Source organism: Carya illinoinensis, chromosome 7 (assembly GCF_018687715.1).
Source record: "Carya illinoinensis cultivar Pawnee chromosome 7, C.illinoinensisPawnee_v1, whole genome shotgun sequence".
NCBI classification, from domain to species: Eukaryota; Viridiplantae; Streptophyta; class Magnoliopsida; order Fagales; family Juglandaceae; genus Carya; species Carya illinoinensis.
In genome coordinates this window covers 28,145,866-28,172,753 of record NC_056758.1, presented here as the reverse complement: position 1 = coordinate 28,172,753, position 26,888 = coordinate 28,145,866, and positions in this window count along the sequence as shown.

Below are 26,888 nucleotides of genomic sequence, written 5' to 3'. Positions count from 1 at the left end.
AATTTTTCTTAACGTAATACAAGCTGCTTAAAACGTACATAGATAAAATATTACAAAACACAAATACAGTATTAACAAATATAAAAGATAGCATCAGCAACCCGGAGGAGCCGCATCCTCGGGCTCAGCCTCCTCCTCTTCGTCCTCTAACTCTGCACCAAAAGCTACGGAACCACGAATGGTACCGCAGGTAAGTAAAACCCAAACACTACCAGATAAAAACACATAAAGCTCAAACAAGATGCATGAAACATGCCCAATGCACAAAGCCCGTAAAACACCAGTTTTCCACACACGCCAAAAACCCATTTGGCCCAAAAACATATCCTTTCCGAAAAACACGCCAAAAGTCACATTTGGCCGCCAAAAGTCCATCTGGCCCAATATCTCGCCAGAAGTCCATCTGGCCCAATATCTCGCCAGAAGTCCATCTGGCCCACGCCAAAAGTCCCATTTGGCCTCACAAACCATTATCCAATTTTAACCGTATGCACCATGAACTCCCCTAGGGGTCATCCGCACACCCTGGCTCCAGTGTCACACCGTAGAGTACCACCACGCATGTGACACCTAACGAGCGATGCCCAGTTCCGCGCCCCGCGCGTGCGTAGCCAAGCATCCTCTAGCCCTCACCAGCGAAGGGCCACGGAGTCGGTGAGTAGGGCAGTGCCCGATTCAGCGCCCGGCGCGTTCGTAGCCAAGCATCCCCTAGCCCCGCTCCCGTCATCGCTCTCGACAACTCAGGGGACATCACTCAGTTTATTCCGCTCCCGAGTGACCAGAGGAGCTCCACAGAGATAATAACCCATCCTGGCTTGGGCTCGTGATACACACGCACCCGTAAAACCACTCACGCCAATACACAGGCTTTTCACATAAATCCACAAACACACGTGCATGCACCATGTAATGCCATAACAATGCATAATAAAATAATCCAACAATCATAAATCAAATACACAGGCAACTCCGTCCTCCATCCATCCGACCCCCGAAACTCCTCGGACTCAGTCCGGAATCAACAACCAACAACAGTAAATAATTGAATGAGCAATATATATTAAAATCTGAAAATAGGGTTTGGAAAATACTTACAGCGCTATATGGCAATTTTAGAAAACAAGCGGCGTTGCAAACGGCAGAAAAACAGCAACGTCACAGTGAAAATTCACTGTGGCCGTGGGTTTGAAAAACCCACTTTTGAACGGGGGCAAACTAGGACACGAGATTGATAGGGAATGGTCTAGGGATGGTTGTGAAGCTATTGGAAGTGGTGGTTGGCCGTGGGTGGCGGCGGAATCGTCGGAAATGGCCGGATTACCCAAAACGGAAACTAAGCTCGTAGGAGCTGTTCCGGTGGTCGTTGGAGGCCGGAAAAGGGTGGGTTAGGACGGCAAGGGACCGGTGATGAAGTGGTGAAGAAATGGTGGCCGGAGGTGGCGCGACGGCGGCGGATCGGAGCCAAAACCGTGCGGCTTTGTTGGGCTTTTTTCGGCCAAATGGCCGGCCGGTTGGGGGTGAGCTTGGGTGGGGTGGTGCACCGGAGGGAGAGGAAGAGAATGGGACCGGTGGGGGGCCGAACGGTGGCCGGACGGCAGCGGTCTGGGCTGATGAAGGGACGCCGGCGTGAGGGAGAGGGAGGAGAGAGAGAGCTCGGGGGGGACCGATCGGGGAGAGAGAAGAGAGAAAAAAGAAAAAGAAGAAAAAAGAAAAAGAAAGGAAAAAGAAAAGAAGGGAAAAAGAAAAAAAAGGAAAAAGAGAAAAAGGAAAATGATGTGAAAAGAAATGAGGTCAAATCCTCACTCCGGGAAAACGAAACAACCCGCCGAAAAGATTAAAACCACAAAACAACTAAAAGAAATAAAACACAACATCAAATAAATTAAATTAAATTAAAAACCAATTTTAAAATGCAAATAAATTAAAATACATAATTGATATATTAATTAAAATAAAAACAATTATTTCAGCGAAAATACACTTAAAAGCGGGTCATCACATCCTCCCCTCCTTAAAAACAATTTCGTCCTCGAAATTGCAAATCAACCACCAACTTAAAGCAAGCCACATAAACGCTCATAAACCAACTGGGATCAAGATTAAAACACATACCTTCCTTATTCGAACAAATACGGGTACTGCTCCCTCATGTCCGCTGCTCGCTCCCAAGAGAAGTCTTGTGCTAACGGATCTCCCCAAGCCACTTTAACCAAAGGTATCGTCTTGGACCTCAACTGTTGCTCCTTCCAATCCAAAATCTGCGACGGAACAACTTCGTAAGTGAGATCCGGTTGCAACTGAATATCTGCTGGGTCGACGAAGCGAGGCTGTTGCTGTCCAAAGTTCTTCTTCAGGGATGATACGTGGAAGACATCATGAACATCCCCAAAATAATCTGGCAAAGCAACTCTATAGGCGACGGACCCTACTCTCTCCAGAATCTGGAAAGGGCCGACGTACCTCGGATCTAGTTTCCTTTTCTTACCAAAACGCTTAACACCTCTCATGGGAGAGACTTTAAGATAAACCCAATCACCAACTTCAAATGACAGTTCTCTCCTCCTGGTATCAGCGTAGCTTTTCTGGCGACTCTGAGCTGCCGCCATTTTATCTCTAATGATCCGGACTTGGCTTTGCATTTCTTGAATTATTTCGGGTCCAATTACCCTACTCTCCCCAACTTCATCCCAACACAAGGGCGACCTACACTTTCTCCCATAAAGAGCTTCATAGGGAGCCATCTGAATGGTCGCATGGTAGCTGTTATTGTAGGCAAACTCAATTAGCGGCAAATGGTTTTCCCAACTCCCTTGGAATTCCAGGACACATGCTCGCAACATGTCTTCCAGGGTCTGTATGGTGCGCTCTGACTGGCTGTCTGTCTGTGGGTGATAAGCAGTACTGAACTTCAACTTAGTACCTAAAGCTGCCTGCAAACTCTTCCAGAACTGCGACGTAAACCTCGGGTCTCGATCCGACACTATACTCTTTGGTACGCCATGTAGTCGCACTATCTATTTGACATACAAACGGGTCAACTTACCTAAAGAGTCGGTGTTATTAACAGGCAGAAAATGAGCACTCTTCGTTAACCGGTCCACAATCACCCAAACAGAATTCTTCCCACTAGGTGTTCTCGGCAAATCCACCACGAAGTCCATCGTGATATCATCCCATTTCCACTCAGGAATAGGGAGGGGTTGGAGCATACCTGCCGGTCTCTGATGCTCGGCCTTCACCTGACGGCATGTGTGACATTTCTCCACATATAAGGCAACGTCCTTCTTCATTCCATCCCACCAGTAATTTTTCTTCAAGTCTCGATACATCTTTGTACTGCCGGGATGAACTGAATACGGGGCCGCATGAGCTTCCGCCATGATCCGTTCTTTGAAATCTGAGCCCTTTAGGACCACTCTGCGATCTCGGAACCGAAGTATCCCATCACTATCTATGTTATAGTGCAACGGCCCTCGAGATTTTCGGACTCTCTTCCTGATGTTCAGCAGCTTCGGATCCTTTCTTTGGAGAGCTTTCAATTCTTCATAATCAGTTACCCGAATATCAAGAACTGAAGACAAAATCTCTACTTGCTGCGAACTTTCTATAAGGAGCCTTCTCATCCCACAAAGCAACGATTCCAATTCTGACGGCTCGGCTTCATCTTCCAAATGAGACTTCCGGCTCAAAGCATCAGCAACTATATTAGCCTTCCCCGGGTGGTACTTGATCTCACACTGATAGTCACTGATTAGCTCCAGCCAACGCCTCTGCCTCATATTCAGATTTTTCTGGGAAAACAAATGCTTCAAGCTCTTGTGATCAGTAAATACCTCGCAAGCTTCCCCATACAAGAAGTGCCGCCAGATCTTAAGGGCAAAAACAATCGCAGCCAATTCTAGATCATGCGTCGGATAATTCTTTTCATGGTCCTTTAGCTGACGAGATGCATAGGCTACAACCCGTCCTTCCTGCATAAGGACACAACCCAAACCAAACTTAGACGCACCGCTGAAGACTACGAAAGGCTTATGCGGTTCTGGGAGTGCTAACACTGGTGCCGTTGTCAACCTGTTCTTCAATTCCTGGAAGCTTCTCTCACACTTCTCTGACCAAACAAATTCTGTATTCTTCCGAGTCAAAGCTGTGGAGGTCCGGATAGGCGAGCAAAACCCTCTACAAACCTTCGGTAGTATCCGACGAGCCCCAAGAAACTCCTGATCTCACGTACTGTAGTCGGGCGTGGCCATGACAAAATGGCTTCTACCTTACTAGGATCAACTGCCACTCCGCCCCGGGAAATGACATGCCCAAGAAATTTAACTTCTTCCAACCAGAACTCACACTTGCTGAGCTTGGCGTATAGCTGGTGTTCTCTCAATCTCTCAAGTACCAGACTAAGATGATACACATGCTCTTCAACATCTCGGGAATAAATCAGTATATCATCAATAAATACTACCACAAAGGAATCCAGGTAAGGCTGAAACACCCTATTCATTAAATCCATGAACACTGCAGGGGCATTAGCTAACCCAAACGGCATCACCTTAAATTCATAATACCCATACCTCGACCTGAAAGCAGTTTTAGGCACATCCTGGTCTCTGATTCTCAGCTAGTAGTATCCCGACCTCAGATCAATCTTAGAGAACACAGCTGCTCCTTGAAGTTGGTCAAACAAATCATCAATCCACGGGAGAGGGTATTTATTTTTGATGGTCACCTTATTCAATTCCCGATAGTCAATGCACATACAGAGGGTTCCATCTTTCTTCTTAACAAATAAAACTGGTGCACCCCACGACGACGTACTAGGCTGAATAAATCCCTTCTCTACCAGTTCTTGCAACTGAGTCTTCAACTCTTTCAATTCAGCCGGTGCCATGCGATAAGGAGCTTTATGCACAGGAGCCGCTCCAGGTTCCAAGTCTATAACAAACTCCATCTCCCGAACAGGGGGTAGTCCGGGCAAGTCATCCACAAACACATCGGGGAATTCCTCCACAACTGGAATGTCTGCCAAAGACTTCTTCTCAGACGGCGTGGACACCATCTGCACCAAGAATGCATCCGCTCCCCATGCAATCTCTCGTCTTGCCTGAATCGCCGATATAATCATTGGCTTTTCTTTTAATCTACTCCCCACAAATTTCAGACAATCACCATCTGGAAGCTGAAAGCTAATTATCCGACTTCTGCAATTAATACTCGCAGAATATCGGTATAGCCAATCCATCCCGAGGATGATATCGAAGCCCAACAGCTTGAACACCACCAAATCAGCATCCAAGAATCTTCCCTCAAAATTTAACGGGCACCCCAAAGCAACCTTGGAACACCACACCATCTCGCCATCGGGTAGAGCCACTACCATAGCCTTCGGCAACGGTTCCGTGACCAAGTTACACACCCGGGCAAACGTGGAAGACACAAACGATCGTGAAGCACCGGAATCAAACAAAGTACAAGCATAAAACTCATACAAACGGACTCTTCCTGAACCAAACACACAACCCATGAAATCCAAAAACAACGAAGAAACCAAATGCACCAAAAATTAAATCCAACTTAAAAATTAAATTAATCCATACCTGTGATTACTCCAGCATCATGGGTCGCTGGTGCCTCATCATCCACCTCTCCGGGTGTGACAGCATAAGCCCGGGCTTGCACTGCTTGTCTCGAGTTGGTTCTTCCACCATGTCTACCTCCACGGCTTCCTTGAACTCTGACGGGGCAATCTCGAGCAATATGTCCCACTTGGCCGCACCGATAACACTGGGGTCCGCTACTCGTCCGACACTCGCCCTCATGAGCTCTATTACAAGCTCCACAAACAGGCATACGTCCTCCCATGCGAACACTCGAGGATGCTTGAGGTCGAGATCCGGTCCGCTGAACAAACTTCTGAGGCGAACCCGAGCTGCTTCCTTCACCAGAAAAACTCCGCCTCTTTTGTCCTGGAGGGGAGCCCATACTCAGATTATTTTCCCGCTCTATAAGGGTGGCCACATCCACTAACTCCTGAAAAGTGGATATCCGATGGCTGACCACCATGCGGCGTATGTCATGACGCAGCCCCTCCTGGAAATGATCTTCTCGCATCTCCTCAGTGGCAACAAGGTGAGGAGCAAACCGCTCAAGTTCTATGAACCTTCGGGCGTACAGCTCCACTGTCGCGCCCCCTTGGACCAGATTGGAGAACTCTCTTGCCTTTTGCTTCCTTACCGATGCAGGAAAGAAGCGGTCATTGAAATCCTTCTTGAAACGCTGCCAGGTCACCGCAGCGAAAGATCCCAGTTCAGATTCCAACAGCACCCTCTTGGTATCCCACCAATCAGAAGCGGTACCTTGCAAGAGATAGCTGGCGTAAAGTACTTGTTGTGCCTCAGTGCACCCACACACCTCAAAAGTCTTCTCCAGATCTTTGATCCATTTTCCAGCCTGAAGTGGATCCTCATTTCCAATGAAGTGTGGAGTCCGATGCGCTAGGAAGCGCTCATAGGTGCATCCGGCTTGCACCATGCTACTGGACCCTCCTGGATACATCCAAGGCCCTCCCTGATATGGCCAGGGACCTCCTGGTTGTGGCCAATACCCTCCTTGTTGAGGACAAGGCTCTCCTGACGGTGGATAAGGCCCTCCTGATGGTGGACAAGGCCCTCCTGATGGTGGCCAAGGACCCCCTTGTGGTGGCCACGGTCCTTGTGGTGGCCAAGGCCCTGCCTGTTAAGACCTCACACTCTGTTGCATAAACTCCGTCATCTGCCGAATTGCTTCGGCTATGGAGTCATCCCTGGAGGTATTGTCCTGTGGTTCCTGAGTATTTTTCCTTGGTCTCCCTGGTCTCCCCATATTCCTGACACAACACCACTCTTGACCCTCCTTTAAGAAAACAAATAAAACCATCATAAAACCAACAAAAACAAAAACAGCACTACACAGCAAGAAACAAAAGAAACCAGCATGCCAAAACATAACTAAATAAAATAAAAACAAGCAAACAAGCCCAAACAAATAAAACAAATAAAACAACTATGCTTAACATAATTTTCAAAACACAACTTTAAAAACATTCTGGTACCACCTACGGGACATGTGGTTTTACCCAGAGCCAAACCGCTCTGATACCACCTGTGACACCCCCAAATCCCCACGCCCGACCACGGGGAAATTGAGACATCCGGATGGTGACAACCCGGGTCACCATCCCATCGACGGGTGCCAAGTGTGTGCAAGGCAACAGATGTGTACAGAGAAACACGCAGCGGATAACGAAAGTCATAACTAAGTACCAGAATTTTTCTTAACGTAATACAAGCTGCTTAAAACGTACATAGATAAAATATTACAAAACACAAATACAGTATTAACAAATATAAAAGATAGCATTAGCAACCCGGCGGAGCCGCATCCTCGGGCTCAGCCTCCTCCTCTTCGTCCTCTAACTCTGCACCAAAAGCTACGGAACCACGAATGGTACCGCAGGTAAGTAAAACCCAAACACTACCAGATAAAAACACATAAAGCTCAAACAAGATGCATGAAACATGCCCAATGCACAAAGCCCGTAAAACACCAGTTTTCCACACACGCCAAAAACCCATTTGGCCCAAAAACATATCCTTTCCGAAAAACACGCCAAAAGTCACATTTGGCCGCCAAAAGTCCATGTGGCCCAATATCTCGCCAGAAGTCCATCTGGCCCAATATCTCGCCAGAAGTCCATCTGGCCCACGCCAAAAGTCTCATTTGGCCTCACAAACCATTATCCAATTTTAACCGTATGCACCATGACCTCCCCTAGGGGTCATCCGCACACCCTGGCTCCAGTGTCACACCGTAGAGTACCACCACGCATGTGACACCTAACGAGCGATGCCCAGTTCCGTGCCCCGCGCGTGCGTAGCCAAGCATCCTCTAGCCCTCGCCAGAGAAGGGCCACGGAGTCGGTGAGTAGGGCGGTGCCCGGTTCCGCGCCCGGCGCGTTCGTAGCCAAGCATCCCCTAGCCCCGCTCCCGTCATCGCTCTCGACAACTCTGGGGACATCACTCAGTTTATTCCGCTCCCGAGTGACCAGAGGAGCTCCACCGAGATAATAACCCATCCCGGCTTGGGCTCGTGATACACACGCACCCGTAAAACCACTCACACCAATACACAGGCTTTTCACATAAATCCACAAACACACGTGCATGCACCATGTAATGCCATAACAATGCATAATAAAATAATCCAACAATCATAAATCAAATACACAGGCAACTCCGTCCTCCATCCATCCGACCCCCGAAACTCCTCGGACTCAGTCCAGAATCAACAACCAACAACAGTAAATAATTGAATGAGCAATATATATTAAAATCTGAAAATAGGGTTTGGAAAATACTTACAGCGCTATATGGCAATTTTAGAAAACAAGCGGCGTTGCAAACGGCAGAAAAACAGCAACGTCACAGTAAAAATTCACTGTGGCCGTGGGTTTGAAAAACCCACTTTTGAACGGGGGCAAACTAGGACACGAGATTGATAGGGAATGGTCTAGGGATGGTTGTGAAGCTATTGGAAGTGGTGGTTGGCCGTGGGTGGCGGCGGAATCGCCGGAAATGGCCGGATTACCCAAAACGGAAACTAAGCTCGTAGGAGCTGTTCCGGTGGTCGTTGGAGGCCGGAAAAGGGTGGGTTAGGACGGCAAGGGACCGGTGATGAAGTAGTGAAGAAATGGTGGCCGGAGGTGGCGCGACGGCGGCGGATCGGAGCCAAAACCGTGCGGCTTTGTTGGGCTTTTTTCGGCCAAATGGTCGACCGGTTGGGGGTGAGCTTGGGTGGGGTGGTGCACCGGAGGGAGAGGAAGAGAATGGGACCGGTGGGGGGCCGAACGGTGGCCGGACGGCGGCGGTCTGGGCTGATGAAGGGACGCCGGCGTGAGGGAGAGGGAGGAGAGAGAGAGCTCGGGGGGGGACCGATCGGGGAGAGAGAAGAGAGAAAAAAGAAAAAGAAGAAAAAAGAAAAAGAAAGGAAAAAAGAAAAGAAGGGAAAAAGAAAAAAAAGGAAAAAGAGAAAAAGGAAAATGATGTGAAAAGAAATGAGGTCCAATCCTCACTCCGGGAAAACGAAACAACCCGCCGAAAAGATTAAAACCACAAAACAACTAAAAGAAATAAAACACAACATCAAATAAATTAAATTAAATTAAAAACCAATTTTAAAACGCAAATAAATTAAAATACATAACTGATATATTAATTAAAATAAAAACAATTATTTCAGCGAAAATACACTTAAAAGCGGGTCATCACAGGGATATTTCCACATTGTTATTGTTGATGTTAAAGTAATGCTATTTTTATTTTTAGACTTATTATGGATCTATGTCGGCTCCATTTTTCGGGCCTTTACCCCTTATATACTCCTCCTCACTACCCATTCAAATCCGGCCATATGAGCCAATGACTCCTTACCTTTCTTCATTTCAGAATGCTATCCCAAATTCCTATGCTCTAAACCCATATGCTTTTTCTCTCCAAACCCCTACTCGCCTCCTCTCCAATCTCCTATGCACTTCCTCCAAACATTTTTGTGCCTCCTCCAAAGCATAATGCTTATGCAACTACTTAGCCTTGCATATGAGGAAGTTAGGTAAATTAATGACATGAGTTAGAAATGATTGTAAAATATTATTATTATTTACACAACATTTTTTAACATTGTGTATCCCCCTTAGAGCATTATCATCCGGATGAGAATAAGTTTCCCTAAATTTTAGCTAAAAATCATCTTTCTCTAAATTTTTTCCTAAATTTTACTCATCTTTCCAAAATCCCATACATTCCACTCCATATTTTTTCTCTATTCTATTAAAATAATCTTTATCTATTATTTCTTTGTCATTTTTCTACTCATTTATTTGTACATCTTTTAACTATTGATTTTTCTGTCTTTTATGGAAAGAGCGGAATAAATATTTTTAACATACTTTTTTCACATTTTTGTAATACTTTAATTATCTTTTGTACCCATATTTTCGGTTTTTTATCTTTAATAGTTTTTTTAAAACTATTTTTCTATCTAAATGATAATATTTTTAAAATCAGTGCTTTCATAACAATATTATTTAAAAAAAATCATATTTACACGAATGGACAATTTTTTTAAAAAAACAAAAAAAAAATTGGATCATCTCAATTGTGACATTTTTTTCAAATTTCAACTATAACATATGAACTTAAGAGAAAGTGTAGATAATTGGAAGAAAAATTATTTTATTGGTTAGAATAAAATATTTGTAAAAATTGATTTAGTGATGAACAGTAGCTCCCCATATTTAGGAAGCCACTGTTCAAATCCCAAAATCTTTTCCTAAAACAGGGAACCGAATGGAGATGGGTTTTTATTAAAAAGTTAAAAAACTTTACTAAAATTTAGGGAATAGGATGTTATGGGCATCTAGATGCAGATGCTCTTATATCCAACCATCTGGGACTCAAGTAAATTACCCCAATTCATCTATCACAGGAACTTCAAGCAAGGTTGAGCACTTTGTAGAATGTGAGAAGGCGGAGACTTCTAACCAATAACAGTTTTAGAAGGTACCCCTATAGACTCAAGCAAGTATCATATTGAGCAACAAAACAGACGATACTTAGGAAAATGGTTAGTCATATTTTGCTCTCATTTATTAAGTAAATGCTAATTGCTTCATATTTCTCGATTAAGAAAATGATGTCATTATTGTATTATGAACCAGAAGACGATCTTGATGTGAGCATTGAGAGGGGTATTGATGATGAGAAGAGTGAGAAAAAATTTGAAGTTCAGTTGGTCGACTCCCCAAAGTCTGGGATGATTTTTAAGGATGAACATGATGTTATTGCGTACTACAAGTGCTATGCAAAGGAAGCAAGCTTTGGTGTATTGACATAGAAAACAAAATGAGAGTCAGATGGGGCGATTAAATGCATTATTGTTGGTTGTGCAAGCAGTAAAAAGCACAAAAGTAAACAGGTTAACATGTCAAAACCACGTCCAACAACAAAAATAGAATGCAAGGCCAAGATCAATGCCCATAAGATTAATTGTGAGTTGTATCTAACAATCGTAGAGCTTGCCCACAATCATGGATTGTTGAGTCCATAGAAACCTAGATACTTGAGATGCCATCTGAATATATACTCAATCGCCCAGGGGAAGCTAGAAGTTAATTATGATAGAGATGGAATAAGGCTTAATAAGAATTTTAATTCTTTAGCTGTTGAAGCCGGCAGCTTTGAGAACCTTGAGTTTACTAAAAAAGACTACAAAAACTTCATTGGCAAGGTGAGGCACCTTTTCCTATGTAAAGGAGGTGTTGGGGCACTCCTTGATTATTTTCATAGGATGTGTGATATGGATGATGGCTTTTATGTCTCTATGGATTTGAACAATGAAGAGAGATTATGGAATGTATTCTGGGTTGATGCAAGGAGCAAAGCATTGTACCTATACTTTGAAAATATTGTAACCTTTGGCACAACTTATTTGACTAATAGGCATGGGATGTCATTTGCACCATTTGTTGGAGTCAATCATCATGGTCAGTCTATACTTCTTGGTGCTGGATTAATATCTAGTGAAGATACATAGTCGTTCATGTGGTTATTTCAAACATGGTTGAAGTGTACGAATGGTCGAGCTCCAACTACAATCTTAACAGACCAAGATCGTGCCATGAAGAGTGTTATTGCAATTGCTTTTCTAGAAACTAGGCATAGATATTGTCTATGCCATATCATGAAAAAACTCAAGAAGAAGCTTGGCTCACACACAATGTATAACTTTGGCTTGAAATCTAGCATTCAAGGTTGTTTACACTACTCCCAAACATGTGAAGAATTTGAAGAGAGTTGGGAGAGACTAATTCATGCTTACAAACTTGAGGACAATGCATGGTTGAGTGGTTTATATAGTGAACACTCATTTTGGGTATCGATTTTATTGAAAGATGTGTTCTGGGCAGAGATGAGCACCACACAAAGAAGCACAAGCATGAACGAATTTTTTGACGGCTTTGTGCATTCAAGTACCCTACTGAAAGAATTTGTAGACCAATTTGACAATGCCCTCAAAAAAAAGTTGAGAATGAACAAGCTACAGACTTCGCCTCATGCAATGCCACAATATTATGTATTTCACTTACTGCCATAGAAAAATAGTTTTGGTGTGTGTACACAAATGCTTAGTCCAAGGACGTGAAATATGAAGTGATGGGAATGATATACTATAATTGCTCACTTGTTAGAACAACGGGTGTGATCTCCACGTATGATGTCTGAAACACTTTGCAGATTGAGAACTTTATTAAAAACGTCAAATTCTTTATTTATCTGAACAATAAGGAGATTGAAGTGAAGTGTACGGGTATATTGCTTGAGACTCAGGGAATTTTGTGTAGACATGCATATGCTATGTATAGACTTCATAAGAGGGATTCATCATTACCATCCAATTAGACTTGAATCACAAATACACTTTCATTAAGAGTAGTTATGACAACTTGCAAGACAATCCTGATGCATGGATGCATGAAAACCTGATGACGTTGTTTTGTGATTTAGTGCCAGATCTATTAACAAGTGAAGAGTATTACTTGAACATGGTGGACCAGTTACTTGGAGTAAAAGCGGCTTTACATGACTTAAGGCATTCAGTTAACAGACCAAGTACAGTCGCTCTTGTAGGCAAGGATAAGATTATACTTAATCTGAACGTTGTAAAAGGCAAAGGAAGGCCACAAATGACACAAAAAAAATAGTCAAAGAATCTCCGAAGTAGGGACCATAACAGTTAAAAGTAGAAGAAAACTTGAGGTTTGTAAAATTGTATAATTTTCTATTTTCTCTTTTTTGTAGTAATTAGCTAGCTTTGGCAGTTTTGAGTTTTCTCTTCTTTTTTTATAAGTAAGTTTGGTTTCAAGAGTTATATATATTGATTGTGCAAAATTGTTTAGCAAGTGAATCACAATATAGTGTGGCCCCTACTAATAGTATAGCCCCTACTGATAATACCAACAAAGTATAATCGTATGCTCATTCTTACATACTTGTTTGTAATTATTCTTAGTATTCTAAGATAGAGTTATTTTTAATTCAAGAAGTATGTACAACACGGAACAATCCATAGTGGAGGGAACATTCACAAGTGGAGCACCAAGATTATGTGAATAGTGGAGATTTCGTGTAATAAATGATAGAGTTGTTTTCCTGTAATGTAATGAAGAAGTTGTTTTTCCTATAGTGTATGAATCTGGCTATGAGAAGCGAGATAAGAGAAAAAATATATATGTGTAATTTCTATAACTCTCAGTACTCTGTATATTTTCCATTTCCTTTATTGAGAATACATTATCTTCTTTATGTTGTTGTCATTTACAATAATAATCTCAAACCCACAAGAATCAAATGTCTTAATTTTGATTCAACGATGTATTTTTCTGAAGCTACAAATTATTTGCACCAAAGTGGTAAAATAAAAGCAATACCAGCTGCATATGCCATTATCTACTCATTAAGATATTATTCTATTTTGCTTCAACGCAGATACACATCTATTGAAACAATCCAAATATGTTCATACCCAATTTGTTTGAAATATACAAGAAAGGAAAATACTAAAACTTATTCCGTTGTAGTTAAGTGTGTACCAACATATTGCAAAAATGCCCCATAAAGATAATAGGCAAAACTAAAACTGCCCATTCAATATTCATAAAAGAGAGTAATGATTACAACCAACCATTAACCTCAAGTACAAAATATCCCTACTTCACAACTAAGTTGCTAGCATTACCATTACATTTACAATATTATGGCGAAAGGCTCTTCTAAGAGAGCCCCTAGTGTTGCCAAAGTACTTGAAAATGAATATCATAATCAACCTCCAGTACATGTACAACGCAAGTCATAAACACCTCTTCTCCACCATTTTCCTTTTAAGCTCATCCTCCTAGTTTTGTAATAGTCTTGACATTTGTACGAGTTCACCTTCCCTAGTATGAACTTCTTTTGAAGACTTCATCCCCTCTTTTCTAAAGTTCAAATTTGACATTGTCAGAAGGGAAGACAAAAAAAAAAAAATGCAATATGTTAGTGTCATATACCATTACCATCTTTAGATAAGATGGAACACCGAAAGAGAAGAAAGAATATTAAGTTAGCTACAGTTGATTGAGCTGCTATGCAAATGCCTAGATGCCAACATACTAATAAGCAGTTACAAAAGGTCAAGAATATTGTAATAAGCATAATCTGTGGCTTGAAAGAAAAAAATCTAAATCTCATAAAGTTTTTCTACTGGTGCTTTCTTTGAGTTTGAAATAAACCTTTCCAAAACAGTAATGAATGGTTGCAGTGTTACTATCGTAACCAACAACTTGTTGATAATGTTATTTATATACACAAGAAAAAGCCTAGATGAAGCCTTAAGATGTTTATCTCAAGAAAAATTCTTATGACTTCAAGACACACAATTGTCTATGCAGAAAACTTCTCTCTGCAAACAATTCCACAAAAAGTCTTATAACTAATTAATGTACATAAATTCAAGCACAAGTTATTTGTATTCTCTTAACCATCTTCTCCAAGTTCTCTGAAATCATTGCAATCAAATTAGTATCAAGGTATAAACTAAAATATAAGAAGTGAGATTAAAAAGAAAGAAACTGAATAGCAAGTTTCCTACACTTTCCAACCTAGAGCCATTTTGGATCTGCAGACACTAAAGCCATTTCCTACTCTTCTGGTTTTGTTTAGGAGTTTTTTGTATGAAATTGTCCTTATTTATGCCTTGAATTTAGCAACCATTGAGACAAAATAAAAATAAAATTAAAAAAACCAAGATGCAAATTCCAACCGATATAGAGAACTCAAATATGCAAATCCCAAGACACAAAATGTAAAATACAATAAGAAAAATTACCCAGAAACCAACTTATACATGGAACTCAAATTACATACACAAAACTCAGTGGACCCACTTACTAGACCGAAGCACACAAAGAGACAGAGATTGATGTATATATCGGGAAGTGGGGAACATTCGGTGCTGACAAAGAAGCCATAGGAAGTAGGGGTGAGAATCGGCCAGTCCAAACCAGTCAAACCGACCGGACCGGACCGGTCCAATCCGGTCCATTTTTAGGAGGACTGAATGAAAAAATAAATAAATATAATTTATATAAATAATTTTATAAATTAATTATATAATTTTTTACTTATACTAATATTTATAATTATATACTAATACTAATAGTCTAATATGATATTAAAAAAAATAATACTAATAGTCTAATATTATAATATACTATAGTACTTATACTTATACTAATATAGACTATATAATTATATTAAATACTATAAGTAATACTAATACTAATATACAGCTAAATCACTATAAGTATAACTGTATAACTATATATATTTAATATGAATGTATTATTATATATTTTTTAATGTATAACTATAATATATAGTACTACTATATATATATTAATATATTAACATATTATAAGAGTTATAGTATAAATTATAATATAGAAATTATAATATACTAAATTATTATAACAATATAACTAATACTAATATATAGCTATACAATTAGTCTACTATTAATACTATTATATAGTTATACTTTTCACCATAATTAGTATTAATATATAGTTATACAGTTTTTTTTTTTTTTTTTGATAGAAAATGCTTCACTGCATATATTCATAAACGAAGTTACAACTGTGACTTAAACAAACTGGAGAACCAGACCATAAGCCAACTAACGCATCTGCTCAGGAGCTTCCCCGTCAACAAATTTCTTTGTGACGAACATTGTCTAAAACTTCTATACCTCCTCTCTTGACAGCAGTCAAAAAAGAAAGCTCTCTGTTGAAACAGAGACAAACGACCTCTCTTCCAAAAAAGAGAGGTACACCCACTCTCCATCCTCACAAGGAGGAGGAGTACATCCACACTCTCTCCTCCTAAGAGGAAGAGTACCAACACCTACATACCTCCAAAAGAGGAGTAGGACAAAACCCACATTCCTTTTAAAAAGGAGTGGGACACCAGGAAATATTTTATTTATAATAGCTAAAACAACATAAAAACAAATACAGAACAACAAAACAAAAAAACAGTAAAGGGCTGTGCAAAACAGAAAGCCCAGCCCAAGACCAATGACCCAAACATCCCCGTGGGGGCCCAAACCGCTAACAAAGAGGCGCCCAAGGATTGGACTAGGGTTTCCCCGCTACATCTGCCGCCCCTTCTTCCTTCTCTGTTCCTGTGCAACGTGAGCTGCTACTGCCGATCACCACCACAAAGCACGGGAAGACCCACAGTGCCTAGATTAGACCCTCAAAACCGTCGGCCAGAACCAGATAGAGAAAAACCAGCAGCCCCATTTACGAAACCCATCACTCTGTTACGTAACAGAGTATCAAGCCTCTTGCCGTCGAGCCACCCCGCCGTATCCTCGCCCCACCATAGCCCATCGCCGTCAGCCTTGCGTCGTAGCTAGCTTCTCACTCGTCCAAAACCTCCTATCTGTTTCGCCCTCACCGTACGTCTCCTCTGCAAAGCGCCACCTCGCAGGATTGCTCGGGGCCCTCCTTGATTCAGGATGGCGCTGTAAACAGGGGCCATGAGCTATTGCGCCCTCTCCGCACGCCTTCGGGGCCCTTACCGGTGATCCTCGCTCCAGGAAGGCGCTGAAACTAGGGGCAAAAAGCTAACCACCACCAACGCAAGAGCCAACTGATACAAAAACCAAACCGAGCCAAGACAACAGACGAAAACAAGAAAAAAACAGAAAAAACAAAGGAACAAAAACTAAAAGGAGGAGGGAGGGAGGGAGGGAGGGAGGAGCCGAGGCTCCCACCTCCCTCAACGGCGAGGGAGCGGTTTGTTTACTTTCTAGAGAGGGGGCAGAGCTTCTCCTTTCTAGAGAGGGAGCCAAAAATAGGAAAAAAAACTTTTCACTCCGGGTGAAAAAGCTCCTGAACCATATAGTTATACAGTTGTACTAATACTATTAGTCTATTATATAGTCTAAGACTCTTAAGTCTAATATAGGATATATGCTTATAACTAATACTAATATTATTAATACTAATAATGTAGAAAATAGTTATACTAATTGATTGATTCAACATAACTAATACTACTGATATAATATAGCTATACTAAATTACTAATAATTTAATACAAATTACTAATAGTTATACTAACTAATTGATTCAACATAACTAATATTACTAATACTAGTATAAGTTTATAACTATATATATTTAGTATCAATGTATTATTATACTATTTAATGTATAACTATTAACTATAATATATAGTACTAGTATATATTAATATATTAACATATTATAAGAGTTATGGTATAAATTATAATATATCATATATGTATAAATTTATAATGTATTAGTATAGTTAACTTAATATGTAATATGTTAGTATTAAATCACAAAAACTATATAGAGTATTAGTAATATAGTATTTAATATAACTACATAGAGTATTAGTAATAAGAGTATTACTATTATTTAATATAGTTTGACATAGAGTATTAATAAATGTGTGGTGTTTGAAGAGATATAGTAATACTAGTATATTACATATAGTATTACTATTATTAGATATAGTTATTAGTTATAGTATTAGTACTAGTGTATTATTAGTTATAGCAAATAAGTTAATAACTATTACTAATTTACTATATACTAATAGACTAATAGTATTAGCATATTATTAATATATATTAATATATATAATAGCATAATATATATATTAAATATACACAATATAATTACATAAGTATTAAACAAAATGTCATAGAATTAAAAAAAAAAAAAATCAACCATGAACCGACCGGACCGGATCGGACCGAATGGAACCAAACCGTCCCGACCCTTAGGGAGTTCAGTCCAGTACGGGGTGGAAAAATTCTGGACCGAATAGGTCCAGTCCAGTTTGTAAAACCTCTCCGGACCGAACCAAACTCACTATGACGCCCCCAAATCCCCACGCACGAACACGAGAAAATCGAGACGTCCGGATGATGACATCACGGGTCATCACCCTATCGACATGTGCCAAGTGTGTGTAAAAGCAACAAATGTGCACGAAGAAACATGCAGCGGATAGTAAAGTCATATAACTAAGTACCAGAATTTTTCTTAATATATTACAAAGCTGTTTAAAACATACATAAAGAAATATTACAAAGCACGAATATATATTTAAACCAACAACAAAACTTAAACTTTAATTTCAGCACCCCGGCGAAGCCGCATCCTCGGGCTCAGCCTCCTCCTCCTCATCCTCGAACTCTGCATCAAAAATCTACGGTACCAAAAATGGTGCCGCAGGTAAGTAAAATCCAAACACCACTAGATAAAAACAGATAAAACTCAAACAATATGCATGAAAGGATGCCAATGCTCAAAACCCATAAAATCATATTTTTCCACGCACGCCAAAAATCCCATTTGGCCCAAAACCATATCATTTCCAAATATCACGCCAAACGTCACATTTGGCCCATATCCAACTCAATCCATTAACCGATTAATCCGTATGCACCATGACCTCCCCTAAGGGTCATCCGCACACCCTGGCTCCAGTGCCACACCACAGGTAACGACCACACGTGTGACACCTAAACGAGCGATGCCCCGCGCATTCGTAGCCAAGCATCCTCTAGCCCTCGCCAGCGAAGGACCACGGAGTCGGTGCGTAGAGCGATGTCCAGTTCCGCATCCGGCACGTTCTTAGCCAAGCATCCCCTAGCCCCCGCTCCCGTCGTCGCCCAGCGACAATTCAGGGGACGTCACTCAGTATATTACGCTCCCGAGTGACCAGAGGAGCTCCACCGGGATAATAACCCATCCCGGCTTGGGCTCGTGAGACACACGCACCCGAAAATCCACTTATGCCAATAAAACAGGATTTTCTCAAATTAAATAAAACGCACGTGCATGTACCATTTAAATGCAATTTTAATGCACAAACAACCAACCAACCATAAATCAATAAATCAAGCAACTCCGTTCTCCATCCATCCGACCCCTGAACTCTTCGGACTCAGTCCGGAATCAGCCAACCATCAACAAATATTTATTGAATGAGCAAAATATATTTAAATCTAAAAGTAGAGTTTGGAAAATACTTACAGCGCTATACGATATTTTTTGAAAGCTCACGGCGTTGCAAACAGCGGAGGAAAAGCAACGTAACAGTGTAATTTTACACTGTGGCCATGGGTAATAAATTACCCACTTTCAAACGGGGACGAACCAAGGCACGAAATTGATAGGGAATGGTCTTGAGATATTTATGAAGCTAAGGGAAATGAGTTTTGGCCGTGGGTGGCGGTGGAAATTGCGGAGGAAGCGAAAAAAGCCCAAATCGAAGTTGAGCTCGTGGGAGTTGCTCCGGCAACGGATCGAGGCTGGAAATGGGTGGGTTAGGTCGGCAAGAGGTAGGGGAAGAAGCTGTGAAGAGATGGTGGTTGGAGGTGGTGCAACGGTGCCGGAAAATGTGAAAAATCGTGTGGCTTGGAGGAGCTCGTGGTGGCTAACAGTGGCTCGGATGGAGGTGAAACTTGGTGGGGATGTTCACCGGTGAGAGGGGAATAGAACTGGGTGGGTGGTGTAGACCACGCCACCGGCGAGTGGCGGTTCTGGGCTACGAAAGCAACTGGCAACGGGGGAAAAACAGAGCAGATGCCGTGACTTCCAAGGGCTCGTGGCGGCTAACGGCTGGTCCGATAGCTCTAAAAATTGGTGGGGATGATCTCTAGTGGAAGGGAAAGAGAATGGTGGTGGTGGTGCACTAAACGGTGGCTGGACGGCGGAGAGCTGGGCGGTCAAAGGGGCGGGACGGGGAAGGAGAAAAGAGAAGGAGAGCTGCGCAGGGAGAGAGAAAGCGGAAAGAAAAAGAAGAAGAAAAGAAAGAAAAGAAGAAAAAGAAAAGGAAAAATGAAAAAAGAAAAAGAGAAAAGAAAAGAAATGAGGTCCAATCCTCACTCCAGAAACCAAAAACCGATCCGCCGAAAACGATATTAAAAACCGTAAAACGACTAAAATAAATTAAACACAACATCAAATAAATTAAAACTCATTTAAAATATATTAATTTAAAATAAATAAACCAATATATTAATTAAATTAAAAACAACTCTTCAGTGAAAATACACGTAAAAGCGGGTCATCACACTCACCCCTAATAGGAAGTGTTGACTCATTGGGTGCTGGAAGAGACTGGCGAGTAACAAAGGAGTTACAAAAAAATTAGGTCACAGGGTGGCGAAGCAAGTACGAGAAGGGGGAAGGGGAGTAGCCTTTCAGACACAATTTTTCATTTCTTAAAGTTTGGGTCTTTTGGCCTTTTCCACCATGCCAACATGGCAGGATTGGTTAGTGTGACACCCCGTTTTTACGTGTATTTTCACTAAAAGAATATTTTAATTTAATTAATATAATAGTTCCTTTATTCTAAATTATCGAATTTCTGTTGAATTTAAATTGTTGTTTAATTTATTTTAGCTTGTCTTTGGATTTAAAATTAAATAGTTTGTTTTTACTAGTTATTTATTATATTTTAGGTTTACGTTGTGTTTAAAATACTTTCTTAGTTTTATTGCTTTTAAACTTATTTTCGTTGGATCAGTTGTTGGACTTCAGAGGTGAGGATTGGACCTCATTTCTTTTCTTTTCTTTTTCTTTTTCCCTTTTTCCTTTTCTTTTTCTTCTTTTCTTTCTTTTCTTTCTTTTCTTTCTTTTTCTTCTTCTTTTTCTTCCCGTTTTCCCTCTCCCCATGCGCAGCAGCAGCTCTCCTTTCCATTTCGTCGCCGCCCCTTTGACCGCCCGGTACGCCGCCGTTCAGCGGCTGTGTTGTACACCACCCCCACCATTCTCTTCCCCTCCCACCAGAGATCATCCCCACCAATTTTTAGAGCCATTGGACCAGCCGTTGGCCGCCACGAGCCCCTGGAAGTCACGGCACTTGCCTATTTTTCTCCCCTGTTGCCAGTTGCTTTCACAGCCCAGAACTGCCGCTCGCCGGTGGCGTGGCCTACACCACCTACCCAGTTTTCTTCCCCTCTCACCGGTGAACATCCCCACTAAGTTTCACCTCCATCCGAGCCACCGTTAGCCACCACGAGCTCCTCCAAGCCATACGATTTTTCACCGATTTTGGCGCTGTCGCACCACCTCCGGCCACCATCTCTTCACAACTTCTTCCCCTACCTCTTGCCGACCTAAACCATCCATTTTTGACCTCGATCCGTTGCCGGAGCAACTTCCACGAGCTCAACTCCGTTCAGCCCCTTTTTGGCCTTCGACCTCCATTTCCACCACCACCCACGGCCAAAACTTGTTTCCCTTAGCTTCATAAAAATCCTTAGACCATTCCCTATCAATCCCAAGCTTTGGTTTGTCCCCGTTCAAAAGTGGATATTTTACAACCCACGGCCATAGTGAAATTTCACTGTTACGTTGATTTTCTTCCGCTGTTTGCAACACTGCGAGCTTTCTAAAAATACCATATAGCGCTGTAAGTATTTTCCAAACCCTACTTTTAGATTTAAATATATTTTGCTCATTCAATAAATATTTTCTGTTGGTTGGCTGATTCCGAACTGAGTTCGAGGAGTTCGGGAGTCGGATGGATGGAGGACGGAGTTGCTTGATTTATTGATTTATGGTTGGTTGATCATTTTGTGCATTGAAATCGCATTTACATAGTGCATGCACGTGCGTTTTATTTAATTTGAGAAAATCCTGTTTTATTGCATAAGTGAATTTTCGGGTGTGTGTGTATCACGACCCCAAGCCGGGATGGGGTATTATCCCGGTGGAGCTCCTCTGGTCACTCGGGAGCGTAATAAACTGAGTGACGTCCCCTAAGTTATCACTAGGCGATGACGGGAGCGGGGGCTAGGGGATGCTTGGCTACTAACGTGCCGGGCGCGAAACCGGGCATCGCTCTACGCACCGACTCCGTGGCCCTTCGCTGGCTAGGGCTAGAGGATGATTGGCTATGAACGCGCCGGGCGTGGAACCGGGCATCGCTCGTTTAGGTGTCACATGCGTGTTCGTTACCTGCGGTGTGGCACTGGAGCCAGGGTGTGCGGATGACCCCTAGAGGAGGTCATGGTGCATACGGATTAATTGGTTAACGGTTTGAGTTGGATATGGGCCAAATGTGACTTTTGGCGTGATATTTGGAAAGGTTATGTTTTTGGGCCAAATGGGATTTTTGGCGTGCGTGGAAAAAATATGATTTTATGGGTTTTGTGCATTGGCATCCTTTCATGCATATTGTTTGAGTTTTATATGTTTTTATCTGGTGGTGTTTGGATTTTACTTACCTGCGGCACCATTTTTGGTACCGTAGATTTTGGTGTAGAGATCAAGGATGAGGAGGAGGAGGCTGAGCCCGAGGATGCAGCTCTGCCGGGGTGCTGAAGTTTGTGTTTTGTATTTGGTTTAAAACTATATTTGTGTTTTGTAATACAGCTTTGTATTAAACAAGAAAATTTCTGGTACTTAGTCATGACTTTCGTTATCCACTGCGTATTTCTTTTTGCACCTTTGTTGCTTTTACACACACTTGACACTCGTTGATAGGATGATGACCCGTGATGTCATCATCCGGACGTCTCGATTTCTCCGTGTCCGTCCATGGGGATTTGGGGGCATCACAGGTGGTATTAGAGCGGTTCGACTCTGGGTAAAACCATATGTCCCATAGGTGGAGTACCAGAAAGTTTTAAAAGCTTGTGTTAAAATTATTTTAATTTATTTAAGTTGAATTGTTTTTCTTTAACTTGATTCGATTTTATTTGATTTGAATTTATTTTATTTTATTCCATTTGATTTGGTTTGGTTTATTTTATTTTATTTGAATTTCAAGTATGTTGTTTTATTTGTTTTATTTATTTTGTTTTGAGTTGTTTTGTTTTGTTTTGTTTTGTTTTGTCCGGAGTTAAAAATGTGGGGTCGAGGATTGTGCTATGGCAGGAGGATGGTACTATCGAGAATGTCGTTGATAGGAATAAATACTTAGTGTAGCAGGGTTGAATTTTATGGAGGTGGGTTACTTTTATAATATTGTGGCTAGAAGGGAACGACATGGATTAGGCAATCTCTTGGGAGTAGGAATGTAAGTTGCAAATAAGGAGGGGAGTTAGCTTTAAGTCACTTAAGATGGTTGAGGTCTTAGGTTTTGTAGAATTTATGTAATGAGGCTATAGAATAGGAGAGTGTAGGTTCAACGAACTTTAAGAATTGGTTTAAGATAATTTTATCTAAGGTTTGAGGCCTTAAAGATTTTAGAAAATAAGATTTTGGTAATTAAGGTGTTAGGTTCGACAAGCTTTGGGGGAAATAATTAAATTTCAAGTTTTAAATTTCGCTGATTCGGATGAACAATTTGGTGGCAATTGGGGTTTTAAAATTTACAAGTTTTAAGGTGAATGTTTTGGATTAAAGCCATCAATCTCGAGAATTTCAGAAAATGATTTATTATCCGTTAATGTATTAGATTTTAAAAGCTTTGGGAGCCGATTGTTCTATTATGCGGTGTAAGCTCATTGATCTTAGAAATTCTAGAAATTATTCTTATTTGATTTAAGGTTTTAGAATTGCAGAGTTGAAGGACCAATTTATAATAAGAGTTGAGTTCTTAGTTTTACAGACTTGGTGTGCTAGCTTGATCCACTCTGGAGAGTGATTAGTTTGCAACTATTAAAATGGGGTTGATCAGAGTTTAGTTAATAATATGAAATTTTTCTGGGGTACATTTCTTTGAGAATGGAAGGTAATGATTTAGCTCATATACTTGTTTGAGGATTGTAGATATTGACTTAGTTCAGAAAATGACTATTGTTAACTCAAGATTGTAGTAATCGATTTTAGGAAATGATTTTTATCGGTTCGGAAGAAATAGATCCATTGAGGTTTTGGAAGCAATAGTTTAATTGTTGGTATTGAATTCGATTGAAGTTGAGACCTAATGTTCCAGAGACTTTTGGGAACGGATTATTAGCAGGTTTTAGGTCATTTTCAATACAAAGCTTTAATCGATAACTATTTGCTGATGTTTTTTTTTTTTTTGAAATGGAGCTAATACTTTCATTACTTGAAACAAAATTACATAGCTTCAGTAGCAACAAGTTGCTTAATACAAATTGGAATTTCCTCTAGATCATATTGATCACAATCACTTAAAAGGGCATCCTTGGCTAGCTTGTGTGCTACCATATTAGCATCCCTCTTAGTGTGGCACACAGACCATGATACAAAGGACTTTAGAACCCATCTTGTGTCTTCCACTCTAAGGCCTCCCGTACTCCAGTCCTCTACTGGTTTTGCCAGCTTCTCAACAACCTGTAGAGAGTCACCCTCTAGCACTAGATCGAGAAAACCTGCCTCTTTACTGAATAGAACTGCCAACATCAAGGCATGAGCTTCTGCATCAAACGGGGAGAGTGTCAGTCTCCTTCTTGCTCTTAGAGTTGCTAGCACCTCTCCACCACAATCTCTGATTATGGCTCCCATGCCCACCAGACCTCTCGATACATCCATGGCAGCATCCCAATTGAGTTTATACTTTCCAACTGGTGGTTTCATCCATTTCACCCGTGGTCTGCTTCCTCTGAAACTTTCAGCTGAGTTCTTATTATGAATTTCCCTGAAGCACATCAAGTCACCTGCTGCTTTCTGAATAACTGTATTTGGATGTCTGAGTTCTTTCCCATGCACAAAGTCATTCCTTCTAGTCCAGAGGAGTCTTGCTATCATTCTTGCTTCTTCCATCTCAGCTTGGGATAATCTCTTCCTCATCTGAGACCATACTTCCTTGAAACATGGCTCACTGATGGTCAATTTTTGGATGTGTCTACTGAACTGTCCCCATGCATCTCGAGCAGATTCACAGTCCCATAGAGCATGGCTCGAGGTTTCCTCCTGCACATGGCATATTGGACACATCTTGTCCTCTCTAATCTTTCTTCTGTACAGGTTACTATAGGTGGGCAAGGCCTCACTACAGGCCCTCCAAAGAAACATCCTCACTCCACTTGGCAGCTTCATCTTCCACATATCTTTCCAAAATCCCTCTTGGTTTGAGTTATTTGAAGTGCCACTCTCGATATTGGCTTGTAATTCCCTGTGTAGATGGTAGGCACTTCTCACTGAGAAGATGCCATTTGTGGTTCCACCCCATCCCAAGCGATCCTCTCTACCACCCAAGCTAATGGGGATGGTTCTAATGATATCCACACTATCCTGTGAGAATAGGTTGTGTAGAATATTTTCATCCCACTTCCTTAGCACTGGGTCTATTAGCTCATCCACTCGAGTTTCTGCTGAATTCTCTTTCCTGTCAAGATTAGAATAGAGGAGATGAGGTATGGGCAGTCACCTATCTTCCCATATCTTAATCTTTGCCCCATTGCCAACTTTCCACAATAGTCCCTCCTTCAGTATACCCATTCCTGCTTTCAGGCTTCTCCAAACCAGTGAAGGTCTATGCCCCATTTTAGCTGCCAAAAAGGACCCTTGGCCATAATACTTCTGTTTCAGAATTTAGGCAAGTAGGCTTTCAGGTTTAGTTAGGATATTCCACCCCTATTTATCTAGTAGAGCCAGATTAAAACTCTTGAAGCTCCAAAACCCCAATCCTCCCTGGTCCTTAGACTTGGCCAGGTTTGTCCACTTGATCCATTGAATTCTGGTTTGATTTTCATCAAAGCCCCACCAGAACTTCCTCAAGAGTCTGTCCAGTCTATGGATAATGGACTGAGGTAGGAGGAAGATGCCCATAGTGTAGGTGGGGATTGCCTGTAGAACTGATTTGAGTAGGATCTCTTTGCCTGCTATGGAGAGGCAGTTGGTTTTCTAGTTGGTGACTCGAGCCCAAACCTTGTCAATAAGGCCATGGAATGAGGCAGTTTTTGCTCTCCCCACCATGGTTGGGAGACCAAGGTATTTCTCAAAGGAACCAGTAGCTTAGACACCAGCTACCCTCAGAATGGTTTGCCTGTTTTCTATTGGAGTATTCTTGCTGAGATATATGGATGACTTTTCCTTGTTGAGCAGCTGACCAGATGCACTCTCGTATTGACCCAAGACTCTCATGAGTCTGCTCCACTCCAGGGAATTAGATTTGCAGAAAATCATGCTGTCATCAGCAAAGAATACGTGGTTGACTTTGGTAGGGCCTCTTCCCATCGATACACTGGAGATACTGCCTTCTCTATCTGCCTTGTGGAGTAGATTAGATAAGGCTTCTGCACAAAGAATGAAAAGGTAGGGAGAGAGAGGGCCCCCTTGTCTTAGACCTCGGGTTGGCTTGAATTGGGATTGTGGTTCACCATTTAGTAGGATGGAATATGAAACTGAGGAGATGCATTCCATCACCAACAAGATTATCTTCCTATCAAATCCTAGCTTTGTCATTACAGAAGAGAGAAACTGCCACTCCACACGATCATAGGCCTTGCTCATATCTAGTTTGAAAGCCATATAGCCAGATTTCCCTTGCAGCCTTGTAGACATTGAATGAAGAGCTACATAGGCCACTAATATATTGTCTGAGATGGCCCTACCTGGAACAAATGCACTCTGATTTGGAGAGATGATGTTAGGCAGTATATATTTGAGTCTATTTGCAATAACCTTAGCTACTATTTTGTATAAAACATTGCATAAGCTAATAGGTCGAAAATCAGCAACTCTTTTGGACTCTTTAACTTTTGGGATGAGGGTAATGAAAGTGTCATTGGCTCCCTCCAACTGTCCCCCTTCATTTAGAATATTGAGAGCAAACTTTGACACCTCT